Source organism: Lepidochelys kempii, chromosome 20 (genome assembly GCF_965140285.1).
Source record: "Lepidochelys kempii isolate rLepKem1 chromosome 20, rLepKem1.hap1, whole genome shotgun sequence".
Classification (NCBI taxonomy): domain Eukaryota; kingdom Metazoa; phylum Chordata; order Testudines; family Cheloniidae; genus Lepidochelys; species Lepidochelys kempii.
The window spans coordinates 13,483,227-13,506,270 of record NC_136399.1 but is presented as its reverse complement, the minus strand read 5'-3'; the positions used below and the strand labels follow the sequence as shown (position 1 = coordinate 13,506,270).

Below are 23,044 nucleotides of genomic sequence, written 5' to 3'. Positions count from 1 at the left end.
GGCCTCAATAAATTTTAACCCACCTCTGCCTGCTGTGACCTCTAGGCTAGCGCCCAGTCACTGGCAGGGAAACTCTGGGCAACTGAGCGGGGCGAGGGGCAGCAAGGGCCCAGGTCTCAGTGCCCAGTTCTGTGTGTTATCACCACCCCCTTGTAACAAAGCAGCCTTTGACGGGACACTACTGAGAGTATCAATTCAGGACAAATTGCTTAGAGCAGGGCCGTCACAGCCCAAGGCTGGGGGTCCTTTACTACTAAGGCCCACGAAACCAGCCAAACGGAGAGGACTTCAGTTTTATCCCACTGGCTAACCAGAAGTCAGACAGTCCAGTTTCCCAGTATTACCACCAGCACCGCTCCTTATGGGGATGAATGGTTATGAAAACCAATACCCCAGTAACAGGAAAAAGGTTATCCCGATCCCAAGGGACCAAGCCCCAGACCCAGGTCAATGTACCAGTCAGATCTTACCCACAAATCATGAATCTAAAGGTTTAGAATCTAAAGGTTTATTCATAAAAAGAAAGAAATATAGATGAGAGTTAAAATTGGTCAAATGGAATCAAATACATACAACAATTGCAAAGTTCTTAGTTCAGGCTTGATAGGATTACTGCTGATTTAAACCAATCAAGTCTCTGGACTACAGACATCCCAGCTTGGATGGGTTGTTCTGTCCTTTGTTCAGAGCTTCAGGTTCAAGCACAGTTCCTCCAGAGGTCAGAAGCAGGACTGAAGACAAAATGGAGGGGTTTCCAGGGCCTTTTATATCCTCTGCCATGTGGAAGGACCCATTTGTTCTTTCTGTGGAAAATCACAGCAACAAGATGGAGTTTGGAGTCATGTGGGCAAGTACATGTCCATGCATGACTCAGTTTGCCGGCGGCAGCCATTGCTCACATGCTACCTTGAACGTTCCCAGGAAGGCTCCTCAGATGTGGATTGGAGTCTCCCAAGGTCCATTGTCAGTTAAGTGTTTCCTGATTGGACACTTACGCAGAACAGTCCTTTCTCAAGAAGCCGACTGAATGCTTCACTGATGCTACTTAGAATCAAATACATTGAGATACAAGTACATAACCAATATTCATAACTTCAAATACAAAAATGATACACACATACAGACAGCATAATCATAACCAGCAAATTACAGCCTTTTCATAGACACCTTACTAGACCTCTGTACAAGATTTGGTGCAACTATAGGACCTTGGTTGCAACAATGATCTATACTGTCACAGTTCATGTCAATAACGTCACACCCCTCGTCTTCTCTGCCTGCTGGGTGTGACAGCAGCATCCATATGGAGTAATGCCATCTGCAGCAAGGAACCTTGGTCCGGGTTGCCCAGCGCACCAGGACCGGCAGCTCCAGGCATTTGAACCGGCCAATGGGGTGGTGCTAAAATAACTCAGCGGCTGAAAAATAAAACCAGAGTAACAGAAATCCTGTGTGTAGCTGCTTCTAAACCATGTGGGCAGGAGCCCAGCCCCAGCTATGCTGCCTGGGCAAAAGGGCCAGGGATTAGCCCCCGACCCCGCCCATGTGAGCCTACTGGGGTGTGGGGTGGCACTCACTTTGATGATGGGTTACACAGGTATTTACTAGACGGCAGCAGGATATTGGGGCTCAGGAGTCTTGGGTTTTGCATCTGTCTTGGGGAGGAGAGACAGTGGTCACAGCCAACGGCTGGGCGGCAGGACTCCTGGGTTCTATTTCTGGCTCTGGGAGGGGAGTGGGATCTAATGGGTTATAGAGTCATAGATTTCAAGGCCAGAAGGAACCACTGTGCTCAGTCAGTCTGTCCTGCATAGCACAGCCAGAGATCTTTTAGACAAGAGACCTTCTTAGAATACATTAAAGTGGCAGTTATTCTAATACTTAGATTCACCAAGCCAGCAACAAAACAGCTTCCCCAATACCTTACTGGTTACCCAGAAGCCAGAAATATAGTTCCCTTATAGCAACCCAGCCTTCAGCTCCCACCCAGACAGCCAAGTCAAATATGATGAGGATTACTGAAAATCTTGTTCATTATATAAAAAGTTCTACCAGTCCCAAAGGATCGCACACATTACCCACCAAGTTAATGAATATTTCAGATCTTATCCAAACCCATGCTTACAGCCAATTCTTATCAACTAAATTAAAATTTATTAAAAATGAAAGGAGAGAGTATCGGGTAGAGATCATTACACATACAGATATGAATAGAGTTCTTAGATCAGTTTCATAATAGAGATGACAGGTTTCAGAGTAACAGCCGTGTTAGTCTGTATTTGCAAAAAGAAAAGGAGTACTTGTGGCACCTTAGAGACTAACCAATTTATTTGAGCATAAGCTTTTGTGAGCTACAGCTCACTTCATCGGATAAAGTGAGCTGTAGCTCACAAAAGCTTATGCTCAAATAAATTGGTTAGTCTCTAAAGTGCCACAAGTACTCCTTTTCTTATAGTAGAGATGGTGAGCTTTAGAGTTGAAAAAAGTACTTTCAGAATTAGTCCATATGTGTGGCAGTCCAATGTCCAATATCAGGGTGACTCAGGTGGGACTGGAGACCTCATTCTTGTGACTCAAACTTCCCCTCATGAAGCTTAAGCAGATCAGAGATGATAGGATCAGGGCCCTAGAGTTCTTTTTATAGTTTTCTAGCAGCCTCTTGACAGCGTGCAGTCCTTGGGTGAACAATAGGCAATTATCCTAGCTTTGAAGGAGACCTCCTATTTCCTAAGCATCACCGATAATTAGCTACATGGATTAACATAAGGCAACTGCCCATCTTCAGCCATTTACAGGTAGTTTACCACAAACTTCAAAGAGAAATAAGGACGATGATATTACTACATTCACAATTCATCTAAACGTTAACATTGCCTTTTGATCTCTGAATTAACAGAATCCAGCGATAGACAGGAACCATTTGCTTACATTGTCAAACTCTAACAATATGTAAACAGACAAAAAACACAATCATTATCTACTAATATGTCTTTAAAGGTTGAATCTGGGTCAATCAGCCTGCTAGTTGTGTAACCCTTTCTGGCCCTGTGTCACAAACCTAATACCTAGTTTAACAACACTAACACCCAGGCGAGCCAGACTGGTTCCAGCTATGTCTTTGTCAGGGTTCAGTTGAGGCCTAGGGGTCTTGACATGAGCTGGCACCTGGTCTTCCAGCTTCCCAGTCTCTATTCCTAGACTGGGTGATCCCCTGTCTGTTGTAAAGTTCCTTTCTTTACCTCCAAGAGGTTTTGACTACTTGCAGTTCTCTCTGATGGTTTTCCATGGATAGTCTTGGGATGGAGCAAGGCTGGACAACTGAGCCTTGCATTACATCACCGGCCAACCAGGGCAGGTACACCTCTCTCCTGCTTAAACAGGCCATCCCGGAGACATATTATCCCCTGGTGACTGACTTTGACTCCAAGTTTATAAAGCTTAATAATTATTATTATTAATACATTATTCCTTAAATATTACCTGTGCATACGTATGTCTTGTAATGAGTATGAATCTTGACAAGTTCTGAGCTTTCTGTAGATACCTGATACGTTACTGTTCATGGAGCAATATCCTGCAAGTCCTGGTTGGCGTAGAGAGTTTATCAGGTCAGAGGTGAGAGATGTGTGCAAAGAACAGGGGACCCTTTGCCAAGGAGTCTCTATGTAACACCTCCCCTTTCGTTATTACCACCCCTTGGTGCTGCTCATGTAATTCCACTAGCAGCCTTTTCTGTAAGCTTTCGGGTATTATTACTAATGGGCGCCATGGCAAACGACCATTGTCCATGGATAACTCCACTTTCCTGAAATAGCAAGGGCCAGATTGCTCTTTGATTGTGTGATTTGGCCACCATGAAAGTGCTTAGTGCATCACCTTAACTAAAGCGGGGTCTGTGGTTGTTTCCAGAGCAATTTCCTTAGCTGTAATAGGGTGGTGAGCCAAGAGACTGTACACACAGGGTTTTCATAGAATCATAGAATATCAGGGTTGGAAGGGACCCCAGAAGGTCATCTAGTCCAACCCCCTGCTTGAAGCAGGACCAATTCCCAGTTAAATCATCCCAGCCAGGGCTTTGTCAAGCCTGACCTTAAAAACCTCTAAGGAAGGAGATTCTACCACCTCCCTAGGTAACACATTCCAGTGTTTCACCACCCTCGTAGTGAAAAAGTTTTTCCTAATATCCAATCTAAACCTCCCCCACTGCAACTTGAGACCATTACTCCTCGTTCTGTCATCTGCTACCATTGAGAACAGTCTAGAGCCATCCTCTTTGGAACCACCTTTCAGGTAGTTGAAAGCAGCTATCAAATCCCCCCTCATTCTTCTCTTCTGCAGGCTAAACAATCCCAGCTCCCTCAGCCTCTCCTCATAAGTCATGTGTTCCAGACCCCTAATCATTTTTGTTGCCCTTCGCTGGACTCTCTCCAATTTATCCACATCCTTCTTGTAGTGTGGGGCCCAAAACTGGACACAGTACTCCAAATGAGGCCTCACCAATGTCGAATAGAGGGGAACGATCACGTCCCTCGATCTGCTCGCTATGCCCCTACTTATACATCCCAAAATGCCATTGGCCTTCTTGGCAACAAGGGCACACTGCTGACTCATATCCAGCTTCTCGTCCACTGTCACCCCTAGGTCCTTTTCCACAGAACTGCTGCCTAGCCATTCAGTCCCTAGTCTGTAGCGGTGCATTGGATTCTTCCATCCTAAGTGCAGGACCCTGCACTTATCCTTATTGAACCTCATCAGATTTCTTTTGGCCCAATCCTCCAATTTGTCTAGGTCCTTCTGTATCCTATCCCTCCCCTCCAGCGTATCTACCACTCCTCCCAGTTTAGTATCATCCGCAAATTTGCTGAGAGTGCAATCCACACCATCCTCCAGATCATTTATGAAGATATTGAACAAAACCGGCCCCAGGACCGACCCTTGGGGCACTCCACTTGATACCGGCTGCCAACTAGACATGGAGCCATTGATCACTATCCGTTGAGCCCGACAATCTAGCCAGCTTTCTACCCACCTTATAGTGCATTCATCCAGCCCATACTTCCTTAACTTGCTGACAAGAATACTGTGGGAGACCGTGTCAAAAGCTTTGCTAAAGTCAAGAAACAATACATCCACTGCTTTCCCTTCATCCACAGAACCAGTAATCTCATCATAAAAGGCGATTAGATTAGTCAGGCATGACCTTCCCTTGGTGAATCCATGCTGGCTGTTCCTGATCACTTTCCTCTCATGCAAGTGCTTCAGGATTGATTCTTTGAGGACCTGCTCCATGACTTTTCCAGGGACTGAGGTGAGGCTGACTGGCCTGTAGTTCCCAGGATCCTCCTTCTTCCCTTTTTTAAAGATTGGCACTACATTAGCCTTTTTCCAGTCATCCGGGACTTCCCCGGTTCGCCACGAGTTTTCAAAGGTAATGGCCAGTGGCTCTGCAATCACAGCCGCCAATTCCTTCAGCACTCTCGGATGCAACTCCTCCGGCCCCATGGACTTGTGCACGTCCAGCTTTTCTAAATAGTCCCTAACCACCTCTATCTCCACAGAGGGCTGGCCATCTCTTCCCCATTTTGTGATGCCCAGCGCAGCAGTCTGGGAGCTGACCTTGTTAGTGAAAACAGAGGCAAAAAAAGCATTGAGTACATTAGCTTTTTCCACATCCTCTGTCACTAGGTTGCCTCCCTCATTCAGTAAGGGGCCCACACATTCCTTGGCTTTCTTCTTGTTGCCAACATACCTGAAGAAATCCTTCTTGTTACTCTTAACATCTCTTGCTAGCTGCAGCTCCAGGTGCGATTTGGCCCTCCTGATATCATTCCTACATGCCCGAGCAATATTTTTATACTCTTCCCCGGTCATATGTCCAACCTTCCACTTCTTGTAAGCTTCTTTTTTATGTTTAAGATCCGCTAGGATTTCACCATTAAGCCAAGCTGGTCGCCTGCCATATTTACTATTCTTTCGACTCATTGGGATGGTTTGTCCCTGTAACCTCAACAGGGATTCCTTGAAATAAAGCCAGCTCTCCTGGACTCCTTTCCCCTTCAAGTTAGTCCCCCAGGGGATCCTGGCCATCCGTTCCCTGAGGGAGTCGAAGTCTGCTTTCCTGAAGTCCAGGGTCCGTATCCTGCTGCTTACCTTTCTTCCCTGCGTCAGGATCCTCTCTGCTTCCCTGTGTAAAGACACAAATGGGACAGCGCCTCTGATGGGGTATGATACACACCTACTGGTAGGCAGCGGAGATCACAGCCCATCTCTGAAGCTCAGCTCAGTTCAGTGGAACCCCTGCCTTTGGGCCTAGGGTTTATGATCAGTGATGAGGGCAAACATTTGTCTAAACAGGTCCTCATGGAGTTTAATTACCCCCAAAATGGTGCCGAAAGCCTCTTTTTCTATCTGTGAATAGTTTCTCTCAGCCTTTGAGAACATTCTGGAGTGAATTCTCTGGGGTTTTCACTCCCATCTTTACCAGTGTGCAGTGACAGCCCCAGCACCTATAGGAGAGGCCTCACTCACAGACCAGTGCTAGGGGATCCCGGACTGAAATATTCCAGGAGCCTGGAATGACTCCGATTCTTTTTTGAGGCCTCAAAACCCTTGTTTTCCTTTTCTGTCCAAACTGGCTTCGTATTTGTCCATAACAGCGTGGACATCGGACTGCTTAATGCGGCTCCATTTGGAAGTAGCCTTCCATAGCAGTTTAACGGGGCCAGAAACAATCTAAACTCCAAGACATTCTGTGTTACTGGTGCATTCTCAGTGGCTTCTTTTAACGGGTTTACCCTTCTCCACCGCCACAATGCTCCAAGCGAGTAACCTGATTTTGAAACACGTACACTTATCTTCGCAAAAATATAGCGTTAGAGTTAACAATCTCTGTAGAACCTCCTCTAGCCCTTCTGAATTCCTCTGTTATCAATAGGTCATCAAAATAACCGTCCTCACCATTCACCCCCTGCCGCGCCTGACCGTTACTCTTCGATACACAGCAGGTGCACTAGCTCCCCGCAAGGGGGTCATAAGATCAGCTTTCACACCCAATGGCCCCTTATGTGGCTTCAAGGTCAGATATTTTTTAATCTGGTTCCAGCACCCCCTGCTGGTAGGCTTGAGACAAGTCTAGCTTGGGAAACATCACTCCTGCTGTCAGTTCTGCAAATCTTGTAGTTTAGCAATTGGATATTGGGCCACTTTCAGCCCGGAGTTTATGGTGATGTTATAGTCCCCACAAATTCTTCTGCTGCCATCCCTCTTTGGGGTACACACAACTGGGGCAGCCCATTCAATGATCTTGAACTTACACCATTTTGCAATTCCTCCATTTGGTTTTCCGCTGTCTATCGCAGAGCATATGGAACAGGTCTCTGTCACCAATCCACAGGACCGGAGCTATGAGCCCAGCTTTGCAACAGCCTCTGGGAGAACTCCTTCAGTGAGCCAGGCCCCTAGTGACCTCACTCTTCCTCCAGGGAAAGCACATGGCTTCATTGCCTCCTTAGGCTGGACCTCTGGGCCTTCAGCACCCCTGCTTCACACTGAGTGTGCCACTCAGCAAGTCCAACTGAGGCAGATCTCTGAGGGGGACTTGTACAATCTCATGGAGTAATGCTCCTCTTCCAGCAGCATCCGTAGGGACACCCAGCTGGAACACAGCAAAGGAAGTCCTTGGCTAGCACAGAGAAAAGGATGTTACAGCAGAGTCCATCCTGGTCAGGACAGAGCCCAAAGCTCTGTCCCTCTGATCACTCTGTCCCAGTTCAGGTGTGTGCCCAGAAGCCCTCAGAAGCCAACACTTAATCACCCCCTGGCACCTCCCCAGTCCTTTGTTCTCCAGCTGGGCAAACACTGCTTGCTTCCTGCTGAGAGGTGGGCCATCCATGGTCATTGCTATCAAAGGCTCTGTGATTGGGTTTGCCATTGTCTTATTGAGAACTCCATTGATATGGGGCCCAAGCCCCAGACAGTTAGGAGCCATTCACACCAGAGTCTCTGAGCCTCTTCAGAGAGCAAACAAGCCTTTTTACCCCCTAGGGTAACCCTGCAGCTCATAGGGGAAACTGAGGCACATATAGGCATAATAAAAAATATCACAGAAAATTCCCACTTTGTCACAGTGGGTTTAGAAATGGCCTTGTCAGATGCAACCAGCCTTGCTGCTGTGCCTTCTACCAATCCCATGTCTGTATTATATACAGCTTTGTAGTTTTCTTTCCGTTCCCCATCTCTGTCTGGCATGTGGTGCACCACACTCCAATCCAGTCAAACGTTGGATACCCACTTTCTGCCCATCAATGGGGGACCATTTCCTTCCGTTACAATTAACTCTAATGGGGAACAGCTACCTTTATATATTGCAGTGACTGGGAGACTGCCTAATACTCCTGTCTGCCCAGTATTGTAATTCTGTAAAAGCAGCTCAGTGTCTCTCAATCATCCCACAGGGGATTTGTAACTGTGGAAGAAAACTCAGTCTTCACTCTTACAACAAATCAGAGACAGTTTATTCATGCAATTTCAGGGATGACAGCAATTGGACAGAGTGTCTGTCCTTAGGCAAATCTTCAAAGTACAAACAATATAAAGCAATATTTATCCCCTTTCATTACATATATCTGTGTCCTGTTTATACATTTTTCATCCCATTATCCTGAGTCAACATTGCGTTCCATTCTTATCTTAAAGCAAGGTCCCTTGTAGTTTTCCCATCCGCCTCGCACAAACCCCGCTTCTACAAATCTCGCATTATTAGGGTTAAGGTTGGCCTGTTTCTTGCTCGGTCTCTTAACCAAACTAAAATACCTGCACACAAGTCCTCTTTTCCCTTTCACACTTCCACATAACCCCCTGAGCGACCATGGGCATCGCCACTCCTGTATCTAGTTCCAGGGTCAATGTCACATCATTTCTCTTTGCATTAAGATAACGAGGGGGATGACAGGACCAAGCCTGGGTCATTATCGTACTCACGCCCTACCAAGGCCCTTCTTCCTAGCCCCATGGTCTTTTCAAATGTCTGTGTATTTTTCTTTGTGGATTCAAAGAGTGCAATCTCCATGGCTCCCTCTAGTGGCCGTTTCTGCCTCTCTCGTAATTCAGGTTTCAGAGGGGTAGTCGCATTAGTCTGCATCAGCAAAAACAACAAGGAGTCCTTGTGGCACCTTAGAGACTAACAAATTTATTTGGTCATAAGCTTTTATGGGCTAAAACCCACTTCATCAGATGCATGGAGTGAAAAATACAGTAAGCACTATATATATATGAAAAGATGGAAGTTGCCTTACCAAGCGGTGGGTCAGTGCTAAAAGGCCAATGCAATCAAGGTGGACGTCTCCCATTTCCAACAGTTGATAAGAAGGTGTGAGTATCAGCAGAGGGAAAATTACTTTTTGTAGTGGTGACAAGTTTCAGAGGGGTAGCCATGTTAGTCTGTATCAGCAAAAACAACAAGGAGTCCTTGTGGTACTTTAGCAACTAACAGATTTATTAGGGCATAAGCTTTCGTGGGCTAAAACCCATCTGATGAAGTGGGTTATATCCCACAAAAGCTTATGCCCAAATAAATGTGTTAGTCTCTAAGGTGTCACAAGGACTTCTCATTGTTTTTACTTTTTGTAGTGACCCAGCCACTCCCAGTCTTTATTCAGGCCTAATTTGATAGTGTCCAGTTTGCAAATTACTTCCAGTTCTGCAGTTTCTCGTTCAAGTCTGTTTTTGACGATTTTTTTTGTTGAAGAATTGCCACTTTTAAGTCTGTGTAACCCTTCTGCCCGTCAGAGTTGGCAGCAACAAGGGCCGGGTTCAATATCTAGGGGTTCCATTCCAATAACAGAATGCAAACGGGCTCGAGCCCCCACCCAGTGACCTGGGACAAATATATACCACCCCTGCTGGGCACCTCCAAGAGGCAATACTTCCCCTCTCGCAAGCACAGAGTCTGAGTGTAGCAAAAAGCCTTTTAATAACAGAGAGAAACAATGTGGCATTATGTTGGGGAAACACCACCAACAGGATTCATAACACAACCCATGAGCAAAAACCCCACCCCAAGCAAATTGGGGCATGCCCTTTCCCTTTGGTTCTTGAGTCCAGCAACCCCAAATCACCCAAAGTCCCAAAAGTCCAATGGCCCAAAAGTCTCTGTCCCTGGTCAGGGCAGCCCCAGAGTTCTGATCTGCAGAGCTTTACCTCCCAACCTGGGTGGAGATGGGGGCGGGGGCAAAAGGCCCCCTGACCGCCCCACAGCTCCATGGGCCTTCGCTCCGCTCCGCTCGCTGCACCACAAACTGCTCCGCTCCGCAGCCCACCAGCAGCTCCCGCCGTCCCACAGACCGCCCCGCGTCCCACCAGCAGCTCCCGCCGTCCCACAGACTGCCCCGCGTCCCACCAGCAGCTCCCGCCGTCCCACAGACTGCCCCGCGTCCCACCAGCAGCTCCCGCCGTCCCACAGACTGCCCCGCGTCCCACCAGCAGCTCCCGCCGTCCCACAGACTGCCCCGCGTCCCACCAGCAGCTCCCGCCGTCCTACGAACTGCTCCACCAGCCTGTCCACAGGGCGCTCCCGCCGTCCCGCAAACTGCTCCACACTAGATCTTCAGGCTCCCCCACTACTTAACACAGCGCTCAGGGATTGCAGCTCTTAGTAAATTTAGCTCTTTCATGATTTCAGCTTCTAGTAGGGGAGCCTCAGGGCTGGTGCACCATGAGCCCAAAGTGAGCTCCACAGCCTGTAACGAGACTCCCAATGGAATCAAAGTTAGCTCTGATATTCCACAGTGGAGAGAGGAGGTGAACAGCCCTCCCTAGGGGACTGGTGCTGGCCCTGGCCCTCCAACAGCCTCTCCCATGTGTTCCCTGGCCGGCCAGGGCTCTGTCGGCATCCCCTTCCCCTGAGACCACAGAGCTCGGCCTTGGCCGGCGAAGGTTAAGCTGCCCCTGTGTATCGCCGCTTTGCCTGCCCTGCCCGTGTGTCCAGGCTGCAGCAAGCGAGTTCCTGGTGAGGTCCTGGTGTGCAGCGAGAATGTCCTGCTGGAGCCATTTCAGCCCAGGGTCGGCGCCCGCACGGGGGGCTGGGGCAGGGCAGCACTGGCAGGAGAGGTTGCAGGGGCAGCACTGGCTAGTGCTGCTCTGATGGAAGCCAACACAGCGTGGGGGAGAACGTTACTAACGAGGGATTGGGGGGTGCGGGGGTTGTCCCTCTTGGAGGGAATGAGTGAGTCTGTCTTATCACCCCCTCCTCTCTAGGGGCTGGCACCCCCTTGGACATCCTTCCTCATCTGCCCCAGGCAACACACGGCCTGGGTGGCCTTAACTGGCCTCTCCCTGCCTACGGTCTGTCTCGGGGTGGCCACCCTGCGGCTCCAGAGCCACGTGCGGCTCTTCAGAGGTTAATATGCGGCTCGTTGTATCGACGCCAACTCCAGGGCTGGAGCTACTGGCGCCAACTTCCCAGTGTGCTACAGGGTGCTCACTGCTCAACTCCGGGCTCTGCCCCAGCCCCAGCCCCCAGCCCCACTCCACTCCTTCCCCCAAGGCCCCCCCCTCCCCGGAGTCTGCCGCGCCCTTGCTCCTCCTCCCCCCTCCCCCGCGAGCCTTCGGCACGCCACAGAACAGCGGATGGCGGCGGGGGGAGGCAGAGGGATGGAGAGTTCGGTGCTGGTTGGCGGTGCTGCTGGTGGCTGGGAGACACGGGGGGCGGTGGGGGGGGGGCTGACGGGGGGCTGCTGACGTGTTACTGTGGCTCTTTGGCAAGGCACCTTGGTAAATTCTGGCTCCGTCTCAGGCTGGTCACCCCGGTCTATCTGCACAGCAGCTAGGAGGTTGCTCCCTAGCCAGGTGGAGAGAGGCACAGTTTTACACAAGCTGGCGCGTGAACAATAGCCGTGTGGCCCCAGTGTGCGGGTGGCCGCCAGAGTACAATTCCGCTCACCCCCAGGGAACATACTCAGCTGGGAGTCAACCGGCTGCCGTGGCCATGCTGCTGTTGGAAGCAGCCGAACTCCTGTGTACCCGTCTGCCCATGCTGGGAGGCAGCCCCTGCGTCTCAGTACAGGCCTGACCCCCAGTGCCCAGCCCTGTCCTGAGCTGGAAATTGCCCACTTCCACAGTGCGAACTGGGACTCTCTCCTCCACACCCCGCACGCTGCACGGCTGGCAGGGGCTTGGGGTCTGAGTCATGGTGCCTGTGTTCTTGGGCAAAGCATCTCCGGTCTGTGTCTGGTGATAGACAAGGTGGTGACTTGGAGGGCAGGTGCAGAGGGCCCATCTGCCCTGGAATGGGGCAGGGACACCCCTGGCTCAGGAGGTGAGTGGGCAGGGTCTGGACTCTGCCTGAGACCTTTCTCCTTGGCAGACATCAAGCAGCAACACTCCTGCCCCAAACAGTGGGACTAGCACTGGTGGGAAGCCCCACAGGACCAGCTGCTCCCCAGGTGTGTCTGCAGTTCAGGTCAAGGGCAGTAGGGTAAGGATCAGTGAGGGAAGGGCCAGCCCCATGTTGCCCAGTGACCTGTGTTCCCAGCCAGGAGGTAACAGGCTGGCTGGGAGGGTGCTGTCTTGGGGAGGTGGGGTGGGGGGAATGGGGCCCTCGGTGAGGGAGGGACACTATTGGGAGGGTGAGGAAGGAGATCTGTGGTGCTGGGGGGTCATGGGAGCTGGGCATGGTGTACCCTGGCTTCCCCCAAAGGGCACAGCATAAAGGTCTCTGCTTGTTCTCAGGCACCTTTCTGGGACAGGCCTGGGACCAGGGCCGGGAGCAGACATGGGGCAGAGTGAGTCCGAGCCCCAGGATGAGCAGGAGGTAGGTGCTGTCTAGTTCCTTGCTGGGGCCCCTGGCAGTTTGTCCTCCGCAGCCTGGCAGTCGCTGGAGCGAACGAGTTCCCAGCCTCTCAACCCATCGTGCTACCCGGGCCACCCACGTTCAGAGAGCTCCCCCTTCTGGTGCTGTCCACTGACTGGACAAGGACCTGAAGAGACCCTCCCCACCAGCACCATTTCCTGGGGGCTGGGGACACTTCCCTAGTGCAGGGCACCTTGGCTGGAATCCCAGTCAGAGTCCTCCCCAGGACCTGCACTTGCCCCAGCAGGATGCCCCTCCCCTCTGACTTGGGAATGTTCAATCCAGCATCCAGGTCACGTTCCAGCTCCAAGGATCCCCCATCTCCCATGGGAACCTTCTTCCCAGATGTGGTCCTGGGTTTGGCAGAAGCCTCTCCAGAGCCCAGCGGCCCTCTGGGATGTGTCTGGGAAGGTGTGGCCTCCTGGGGCCTGCCCAGGACACAGTCTCCCAGGATTGCTGGAGTCTTGCCCTCCACTTCAAGGTCCTTTCTACTTCTGCACTGTTACGTGCCCCTTGAACAGCTGTCAGCCTCACTCCAGTGGTGGCTGCATTTCTGTGGTGGGCCAGTGGTCCCTGCACACACTGCACACTCAGCAAGGCGTGTTGGGATGGAAGGTGCTATAGAGAAACCCTTATGCCCAGATGTTGGGGGGAGCAGCCAGAGGGCTGGGCCCATGGGCTTTGATGGCAGCATCAGCCTGCCTGCCGGCGCTGAGGCGCTGTCTGCATCTCTCTCCACACAGGATGCAGTGCTCACAGCCGTGCTGCCCAACCTTAAGGTCTTTGTGGAAAATCAGCTCCAGACCAGCATGGTGAGGAGGGGCGGCTGGGGGTTATGCCTGGCAGGTGGGGCCAGGTGTGGTGTCTCCTGGAGGGATTGTGTTCCTGGGGGATATGGAGCAGTGTAGTGGTCCCTCCCGTGGGCAGTGGAAGTGCTGGCCCGCTGGCATAGCCCACGGTCCCGGGCCCAAGGCAGCACAGCTCCTGGTGGGATGGGAGGCTCTGGTACTTGCCCAGGAGGTGGGTGGAGGGGCTGATGGGGTCAGACACTGTTCTTGGACTGCTGGAGGGACTGGGAAAGAATTTCCCCCTGGTTTGAGCTGTGGGGAGCCTGCTGGCTTCCAGTTCCTCTAGTGCTGTGTGTGGCTGCCTTGCCCCGCTCACATTGGTCCCTCTGCCAGCAGGGGTGGGGTGTGTGGCAGGCGGGAATAGTCACTCGCCGAAGGGCAGGCTGTGGGGGGTTCTCCCTCCTCTCCCAAGACCTGGCCAGGGGCAGCCTCGCTGATGGAGCAGCCAACCCAGCTACTGTACAGCCCGGGCACCCTGCAGTGCAGCCCCCCTCCCTGTGATGTGGCCCATGCGGTCACAGCCTGGTCAGGTCAGGTGCTTGGCTTGTGGTGCTGCTCTATGTGCTGGGACCGGTTGTTCCTGATTCACAGGGTCTGGGGTCTGAGCTGCGGCCTTTGCAGAGCATCCTGGGGTGAGCCCTGTAATGCATCAGATCCCAGGGGTCACATTGTCTCCGCAGGGCAAGCCACACAGCCTCAGCACCTCTGAGCCTGGGCCTCTGGGCTCCAGCGGCCCCTGCTGCCCACAGTGAGCTCATGTTTGGGGACAGTTCCCTGTCAGGGATTGCTGCATAAGCTAGTACCTGCAGTGACACTGTGCGGCCTTTCCAGAGCGGGGGTAGTTACTAATCCCCTGCAATAGGGTGTTGGGGACCCTTAGGTTAGCATGAGACAGGTGAGCATGGGACAGTTTGTCGTGGTGGGAGCCAGGGCTGTGCCACGTCCTGATCCTTTGAGCTCCATCCTCGTGGTCTCCTATTTGGAGTCTCTGCTCCCAGAAGCACCCTGCAGCCATCTGTTCCCTTGGTCTCCAGCCAGGCTGCATGCCCACACCCAGCCTGCCTCGGCTTAACTGTGAACAGCCCAGTCCTTGGGGCTCTGTTGTCTCTTTGGGATCCTACACCACAGGGGCAGGTGTGACAAAATGGGAATTTTTGGTAATATTTTGGAGTCCCGTTGCCTCGGTTTCCCCTATATTTTGCATGGCTACCCAGTAGGGGAAAAGGATTGTTTGCTCTCAGGGCAGACTGAGAGACATGAGGGGGAGGGGGAGGGGTGTGTGTGTGTCCTCGCTGTCTGAAGGGGCTGAAGTGGTCATTAGACAGGACTGGCTGAGGCCGACCCATATCAGTGGAAAACCCCGGTCACCAGGACATGGATAACTGGCAACCAGTGCCCCACCGCCTGTCAGCAGGGAAGCTGAGCAGAGACCCTGGCTTGAGACCAAAGGACTGGGTGGTGGGAGGTGGGGGGAAAAGAGTGCGCTTCTGGAATAGGCTGGGAGCTCTCACTGCTTGGCCCAAGGAAGGGAGTCAGAGACAGCTGGCATGGCGTTGCTCTGGGCTGGCGGGAACTGCCTGTGCTTTAAGGCTCATGGTGAAGCGAGCACTTCCCATGCTGGGTTCCAGCTGCCGAATCAACCCGCCTGGGTGAGTGTCTCTGGTGCATCGGTCCCTGTGGAGTGGACTCTGCCAGGAATCTCTCCGTTGGACTCGCTGAGCAGAGTTCAGGGGGTGAAGCCGGAGTGCTGCCGGCACCGCAGCAGTTCGGCCTCAGGGGGCGGTGCGGCTCCGTGGCCTGCCCTGGAGGAACCTTGGCAGCAGAGGTGACACGTGGGGGTATCATGCCATACGCCCTGTGGGCTGCAGCACGGCCTCCCAGTCACTCGCTGTGCCTTCTTCAGTGCCATGCAGGGCCACTTCCCAGCTCAGAACCAGCTCCTGCTCGCCCCCCGCCCACCCTCCTCTGCCAGCCCCACCTTTGGCCACAGGCTCCCGGTCCTGCCTGGCCTTTGGCCGCGGGATCCGGCTCCCCATGCTCTATTCCTGGCTCCGGGGTGGACTCCGCGAGGTTGGACACTGGTGCTGGTGCAGCCCCGGCGCACACACGTGCCCACACAGCTGCAGGAGGTTAAATGCCAAGGCTTCCCCCTCTCTCTGGTGAGTCATCCTCCCTGTCACAGAGCTACAGGGTCTAGCCTATGCCTCTCCCCCTGGAACCAGTCCCTTGGGAGTGACCCCTTCAGTGTGATGGGTCCCAAGGACCACACAGTTACACAGGGTAGGCCCAAAACGTGGTCCTTGGGTGCCAGCCTTGCCTGTCTGCAGGAAATTAGGCTGAGCCAGTGTGACGGGTTGGATCACAGAAACCCCCTTGGGGTTGCCAACTGATGTGCCAAGACTACTTCTGCCCCTGCTTTCCTGCCCTGGCAGCTTGGGACTTCAGTGCCCTACCCGGTTGGAGCCAGACCCACTAGCCTGCTGCAAACCCAGACCCAGGTCTGAACCACGTCCCCTAACCGCTGTAGGCTCAATTGAAAACAGGTTAGGAAGTGTTCCTGTCGTTAACACTCAGATGCTCAACTCCCAACGGGGTCCAAACCCCAAATAAATCCATTTTACCCTGTATAAAGCTTATACAAGGTAAACTCATAAATTGTCCGCCCTCTATAACACGGATAGAGAGATACGCACAGCTGTTTGCCCCCCCACGTACTAATACATACTCCAGGTTAATTAATAAGTAAAAAGTGATTTTATTAAATACAGAAAGTAGGATTTACGTGGTTCCAAGTCGTAGCAGACAGAACAAAGTGAATTACCAAGTAAAATAAAATAAAACACGCAAATCTATCTCTAATACAGTAATAGAACTGAATACAGATAAAATCTCACCCTCAGGGATGTTTCAATAAGTCTCCTGGCTAGAGTGAGGAGGGTGGGACTGGGCATCAGGACTCCTGGGTTCTCTTCCAAGCTCGGAGAGGGCTTGTGGGTTAAAACAGAGAGCCAGGATGCCTGGGTTCTGTACCTCTCCAGGTGCCTCTCTCTCGGATGCCAGGCAGCCCTTGGCTGGGAGGGCAAAGGTCTCCCCTACCTGGTCTCTCCTGTGGCCTGTGTGTTCTTCTCTAGGTGGAAGCCCTGACCCGGCAGCCCCGAGACACCACTCTCCATGCCGAGAGAGACATAGAGCTGGCCAAGCTGCCCGAGGGCACCCTGAACAATATTAAGTGCAGATACTTCCTGCAGGGAGGGATGGGAACAGCCCATCCCCATGCCTCAGCTGGCCACGCTGTGGGTGCTGCTGTCCAGGCAAGGGCAGGCCGGGGTGGGGGCAAGTTGTGGTGATGCAGGAGCTCTGTCCTCTTGGGGAGAAAGCTGCTCAAGAGCTAGGCCTGAGAATCACACCACCACCACGAGGAGGCAGGTCAACATGACTGGGGACTCCCCTACTAAGAAGAACACACAGGCCTGTCACCAGAGCTGATCCGGAGCACAGGATGAGCTGTCTGCCAGGAGCTAAGATTCAGGATGTGGATATGAGGCTGAAGAGGATCCTAATGGGAGCAGGAAAGAATCCACTGATTGTCCCTCATGTGGGAACAAATGACACTAGATTCTCGCATCAAGGGAGACTGTGCCAGGCAAGGGAAGATACTTAAGGAAATGGAGGCTCCGGTGATCTTCAGTGGGATTCTTCCCTCCCTAGAGGAGAGAGTGAAGGCAAGACAAGATGAGATGATCAATAGAGGGCTCAGGCAGTGGTGCTAGGAGGAGGGCTTTGGGATGTTTGACTGCTGGGAGGCATTCACGAGCAGAGGACTGTTCTCATGGGATGGACCGAAACCTGAGTAGGGAGGGAAATAGCCGTTTGGGATGGAGTTGGTGCAACTGGTTAAAAGAGCTTTAAACTAGGAACTCACAGGAGATGGTTGGGAGATGCTCACGTAATCTCCATGCCTGATTCTAATATTGACCGGAAGGAAAAAATCAAGAAGGACAGACACAGCAATGGAGAAAGGACCAGCAGTGGGTAGGAGAATGGACATTTAGAGGAAGGACAGTGCCGATACCATTCAGGAAGGCGATACTGGAAGCAGAATGACTGTACCCAATTGGGCGAGGAATGTGGGTGAAGCCAAGCAGCAGCAATTAAGATGCCTGTACACCAATGCAAGGAGGCTGGGTAACAAAATGGAGGAGCTAGAGTGACTGATACAGGAAGTGAAACCAGACGCTCTAGGGATAACAGAAACCTGGTGGAACAGGCATGACTGGAGTACAGGGATTGAAGGGTATGTGCTGTTCACGAAAGACAGAAACAAAGGCAAAGAAGAAAACCCTTGAGTCATCAGTTTACCCATAAACAAATCTAGTGTTCTCCCTTGAACTATTGTATTTTCTCTACAAACCCCCTACCTATGCCCAAGTAAGGGTTCTGATGTATAGACCCAAACTCTGCATCAGTTCCACTGGGATTCCATCTCCTGACTGATCGTGCGGGGGGCTCTGCCTGTCTCCAGCACTCAGGACCCTGAGCTACCACCATTACCGGGAACCCCGCCCAGTTCAAGCCTCATGGAGTGGGTGAGATTCCCCTGCCCCTCGCCCCTCCGTTTTCTTTTCTTCCTCAGGTATTAACCTTTCAAATGTAACCATTATGTTTGTTTAGCCCTCCTTGTGTAGTTATCACTATGATTCAATAAATAACTTCTATGGTTCAGCTGGTTGCCTCTCTCTCTCTCCCTCCCAATTTTACTCTGTATTTTCCGCTTCCCCCATTTACTCTGCAGCAACCCTTCTTTTACCGAAGCTAAAGGTCCTGGTAGCGCCCAAAAATACTGTGGGGTTTGCTCATGAAGTGGGTTACTGCCAGTACAACTGTAACGTGAAAGTGGGATGGGGATGTGTTAAACTTGGGGCACATAAGGGGGATGGGAAGCTGAAAGTGCTGCTTCACCCAGCCCATTGAGTACAGGGACATATGTGGGGATCAGCTGGAGAGGGCTGATGGACCCGGTCCACTCAGACTTGCTCTGCTAGTGCGTGTGTGTGTGCGTGCGTGCGTGTTCATCTAGTTCTAGGCTGGAGGGACCCAGCCCTGGGGAACCGAGGTCCTGCAGGGTGGCTCCACTGGGAGGGGACTTGCAGAAGGAAGGAGTAGAGCTCTCTATGAACACACAAGTGACAAAAGCAGCACATTAATAGAATTACAGAATCCCTCCCTCCCCAGAAGAGTAACCCTAATCAATGAGCCTACCAGATGTGCCTGTTACTTTGGGGTCACAGCATGCAAAAAGCCTTTTTCCTTCCTCATGAAAGTTGGATCCAAGGCACGGTGGTTAATGATGCTGGGAGATTACTTTAGGTGGAAAAACTGCTGTAATAGTTGATTTTAGCCTGTTAATGTTAAATTTAGACTAAGAAGCATGTTATGATTTTCATTTTGTATGTAACAAGTTCTGTTTCCATTATCCTGACTCAGTCCCTCTTAACTCTTAACCTTTGATAATAACTTTAGGATTATTCCACTCTGCATATATCTCAGTGCTGTGAGGTTATCAAAGATCTGATCCTGAGCTGTACCAATCACGCTGTTTGGATTCTGTTCCCTTGGGGACAGCTAACCTGGTAATTTCTGTGAGTGTGAGTGGTAATTCCTGTGACTGTAACCTGATGCTACTGGGGGACACTTTCAGAGGGGCTTGGGGGCTGCGGTGCAACTACTGTTACCGTGCACGGCAGAGCAAGGGCTGGCAGAGCCCTGTGGAGATTGGTAGGATGGCTAACAGACTGGTGATGTTATGCTTGACTAGATATCAGCTCCCTGAGAAAATCTTCCTCTCGCCGGATGGGTAACAAGGTGACTCAGAGCCCTGGGCAAGCCAAGAAAGCTGCACACATACCCCTGTCACCTGCTTTCCCTCCTCCAGATGCCTCTTTATCTTAACATATTTGAGGTTTGGCTAAGGACTGTTCTAAAGAGGACCCCGATCAACTGTTCTCCATGTGCACTGGAAGTAGGAATCAGCTTAATCTGCAGCAAGGGAGATTTAGGTTAGATATTAGGAAAAACTTTCTAACTATAAAGATAGTTCATCTCTGGAACTGGCTTCAAAGGGAGGTTGTGGAATCCCCATCTGTCAAGGTTCCTTCCCCACTCTGAACTCTAGGGTACAGATGTGGGGCCCTGCATGAAAACCCCCCTAAGCTTATTTTCACCAGCTTAGGTTAAAACTTCCCCAAGGTACAAACTATTTTACCTTTTGCCCCTGGACCTTATTGCTTCAACCACCAAGTGTCTAACAAATATACAACAGGGAAAGAGCCTGCTTGGAAACGTCTTTCCCCCCAAAATCCTCCCAAACCCTACAGCCCCTTTTCTGGGGAAGGCTTGATAAAAATCCTCACCAATTTGCATAGGTGAACACAGACCCAAACCCTTGGATCTTAAGAACAAAGAAAAACCAATCAGGTTCTTAAAAGAAGAATTTTAATTGAAGAAAAAAATAAAAGAATCACCTCTGTAAAATCAGGATGGTAAATACCTTACAGGGTAATCAGATTCAAAACATAGAGAATCCCTCTAGGCAAAACCTGAAGTTACAAAAAGACACAAAAACAGGAATACACATTCCATTCAGCACAACTTATTTTATCAGCCATTTAAACAAAACAGAATCTAATGCACATCTAGCTAGATTGCTTACTGACTTTTTACAGGAGTTCTGACCTGCATTCTTGGTCTGGTCCAGGCAAAGGCCACACAGAGACCGAGAGAACCCTTTGTTTTCTGCCCCACCCTCCAGCTTTGAAAGTATCTTGTCTCCTCACTGGTCATTTTGGTCAGGTGCCAGCGATTGTCTTTAGCTTCTTAACCCTTTACAGGTGAAAGGGTTTTTTCCTCTAGCCAGGAGGGATTTAAAGGTGGTTAGCCTTCCCTTTATATTTATGACACCATCATTGGAGGTTTTTAAGAACCCATTAGACAAAGAGCTGTAAGGGAGGGTCTAAGTATAGTGCTGGACTGGGATGATCTTTCTAGGACCCTTCCAGCCCTACATTTCTAGGATTCTCTGAACTGTGGAGTTTAACTGGTGAGCCCTACAGTGAACTGACCCTTCAGCCTTCACCCAGCTCTAGTCCAATGTGAATTATTAACAAAATGAGCTGGTCCCTGATACAGAGAAGTCACAAGACCAGTCAGCACAGCAGGACATACCCTATCAGAGATACCCAATGACAGTCATTCCCTTGTAGTGCAGTGGGGGAAGTTAGGGAATCCTATGGGTCTTCTCTGATAAAGTCTTGCAGTATACAAACAGGGACTTGGCTTAGAAAAGCAGAGATGCCTTCCCACACACACTATTACAGGCACCTATCCTAAGTCTGTAAGTAAACAGACGCAGTTCACAGATAGCCTTCTGACCCAGAAATAGGCTAGACAGGAGGGAGGCTAACTCACCAAAACACAGTCCGTGCCGCTTACAAGCCAGAATTCATCAGCAACACTGAATTCCCAGAAAAACAAAGAAGAGAATATGATTAAGAACCAGTCCCCAGATCACTAACTACAGAGATTAGATCTAGCTTTGTGGGGATCCCGAAAGAGTGGTTAGAGACCCCAGAGAGGCACTGAGGTCTTCTTCCATCTCCATGGAGAATGGGCAAGGGAAGAAGCCCGCACATCATGGTTACAGTGGACAGGCAGGAAGCCCCAATTTCTCTGAAAGAAGAAATCAGGCCTCTGAGCAATTGAAGCAGATACTTCAAACAGTTTCGTAGGAAATGTGTGCACAGTGAATACAAAGTCTGGGGCTGGGTTATTTACATCTGACCTTATTTGTGAGATACATGGCCAGCACCTGAAAAAGAAATGTGAAGAGTCGTCAGTCTTTTGTACAGTGCCCCTTACTACACATAAACAGAGAGGAGAATACTAGGGAACAATAATATGATGACATGAACAGGGAATAAGCTGCAAGATATGGTATAGAAAGCAATCACCAGAACAGGAAACACTACAAGATATGGGGAACCCATATTACTTAATATTGTCGCTTTTGAATGAGCAGAATGTGTCAATTCAACAGGGGTCTCTATTGATTTCCTTCCAATATCCAACTGTTAGAGGAACATTGTCTCCCCATTGAGAGCTGTAAGCAATAACATCCCAGACTCCCTCTGCCTTTCGCCCTCCTCTGCTAACTGCTGCCTGAGGAATCCTCACAGGCCCTGAACCCAGGGGGACAGTAAACTGGAGAATGAGGTGGTGATGGAGACTAGAAACCTGACCATACAGTGACCTTTTTATATGGAGGTGGAGGATCACAGTAGCTAACTTGGGAGGATGAGTTATATCTGCTGAGTGCCTTCTTTGAAGGGCAGAGCATCCTTATCTCCCAACAACATCAGTGGGAGTTTGAGAACACTCAGCAACTCATAGGATTGGGCAATACAAATACAAAGGCTTTGGGTGACTAAAGTTAAGCACTAAAATCTGCAGTTATGCCTAAATACCCATTATAGCCACCTGCAGAGGTGCTGATTAGGGCACCTAAATCTCTATCAACATTGTGGTGTTTAAAATAGATATTTGAAAAACAAGGGGAATGATGTTTAAAGGCATATTTGTCAGACAACTTTATGCCAGGTGACTGAATTTTCCAAACCTGGGTACCTAAACTTAGACTCCTAACAATCACATGTAGGTGCATAAATAGGGGTGGGGTTAGTTGTAAAGTCACCTTTTTGCTGCCCTATGTTGCAGTGGAGCAGGGCAAAGTAGCCACAAAGCTGCCCTAAGAGGCCGCTAGGAATTCCCCAGCATGTGCAAATCCCTAACACACAGAGAACTAGCAGATATAGCGTAGAGCCAGCATAGCTGGCTGTAGGTCACCAACTCCTAGCTTCCCACCCAAGTATATGGGGTGTGAGCTGGAAACAGAAGATGGCACGGGAGCAGCACTACGACTCACCCCTGCGGCGCCTCCTGCTGGTCGTTCGGGAATTAGCTCTTTCCAGCACGGAGCACCCTCTTTCGGCCGGTGTCTCACTGTCCCCTGGCCCCCTGGCCCTCCCGGACCCTGGTGCCTTTTTATCTGGGGTGCTGCCCCCTGGCAATACCCCCCACACCCTGCCTCTGGGTCTCCCCTCTCCGGGGAACCCACAACCCTCCAATCTCCACCTTGCCTCAGTCTGCGCTACTGCCAGTCACTATCAAGCCCCCACTCCCTGGGGCAGGCTGCAGTGTAAAAGCCACTCATCATAGGCCAGGGGGGTTTGGACCAGCTGCCTTCCTCTACCACCCACTACCTCTGTGGGCCTAGGACCAGGCCCTGCAGCCTGGG

The 23,044-nt window shown here is 50.9% G+C and overlaps 1 protein-coding gene and 1 long non-coding RNA gene across 2 annotated transcripts in view; one reads left to right on the top strand and one right to left on the bottom strand.

The window, feature by feature from the left end:
* LOC140900690 (E3 ubiquitin-protein ligase TRIM58) overlaps nucleotides 1–23,044 on the top strand; it is a 496,272-nt gene that overhangs the window by 313,180 nt on the left and 160,048 nt on the right. The gene's annotated exons all lie outside the window — the stretch shown is intronic.
* On the bottom strand, nucleotides 16,431–20,291 carry LOC140900827 (uncharacterized). Its single transcript, XR_012155724.2, has 4 exons — nucleotides 20,217–20,291; nucleotides 19,601–19,731; nucleotides 18,955–19,094; nucleotides 16,431–17,399 (listed from the first exon to the last, which is right to left on the bottom strand). It is a non-coding gene; the product is annotated as an uncharacterized LOC140900827 (long non-coding RNA).